The 706-nt window shown below is 35.1% G+C and overlaps 1 protein-coding gene across 13 annotated transcripts in view; it reads right to left on the minus strand.

Annotated features, from left to right (window-relative positions):
* The window catches only part of LOC126984570 (transformer-2 protein homolog alpha-like), a 12,834-nt gene extending 12,364 nt beyond the window's left edge, over positions 1-470 (minus strand). For all 13 annotated transcript variants that reach the window (XM_050838288.1, XM_050838300.1, XM_050838301.1 and 10 more), the window contains exon 1: positions 304-470. The gene's annotated coding sequence lies outside the window, so the exon portion shown is untranslated. The remainder of the gene's footprint in view (positions 1-303) is intronic.
* Positions 471-706: the final 236 nt, after the last annotated feature.

Consider the following 706-nt stretch of genomic DNA (forward strand, 5'->3'; position numbering starts at 1 on the left):
AAGTAAAATAGCAGAAAAAAATAAGTTTGAAGAAATGCAGAAAACTCGTTTGTCTTATGGTTCGAAAACGCGACTAAAGCTTATAATTAACGGCTTACGAGGTTATTTAAGTCCTAATTACTGTATATAGGAGTAATTACAAGCCTGGGACGTGAAATTAACCTGAAATAAACGTTTGGCGAGGTACTGAAACTCGTATCTTCCAATCCTATATATGGACTCAAAATGGCGGTCCGCGGTCATAATCACTAGTCTACAAGGTGATTTAGGGCTTAATGAGTGTGTGTACGGGTTATTACTTGCCTGGGAGGTGTATTAAGGCAGAAATTAGCGAGTTTTTGAGGTGCGGGTCTTCACGTGTTGGCGGCGGGGTGGTCACTGGGCGCATGCGTTCGAGTAGGCATTATTTTTACGCATTTCTTCCTCTTCCTCTTCTTTTAAGCTGTTTTTGTTTTCCTCATTTTAGATTACTTTGGTGTTTTCTTTATGGATTTAGCTTTTTATGTCCATTTTTTTTGCATTTACGTTTTCCCTTTTCACATGTTCCTCCCTTCTCCTTTGTTGTTTACTTGCAATAATAAAATATCATTCAATTAATCATTTTTTTGCATTTCCCTTTTTATTTTTTTATTTTGCATTTAACTTTTTGCATTTAACTTTTTTTTTGTCCCTTTTTGCATTTATCTTTTTTATTCCTTTTTGTTTT

Source organism: Eriocheir sinensis, chromosome 57 (assembly GCF_024679095.1).
Source record: "Eriocheir sinensis breed Jianghai 21 chromosome 57, ASM2467909v1, whole genome shotgun sequence".
In the NCBI taxonomy this organism is placed as follows: domain Eukaryota; kingdom Metazoa; phylum Arthropoda; class Malacostraca; order Decapoda; family Varunidae; genus Eriocheir; species Eriocheir sinensis.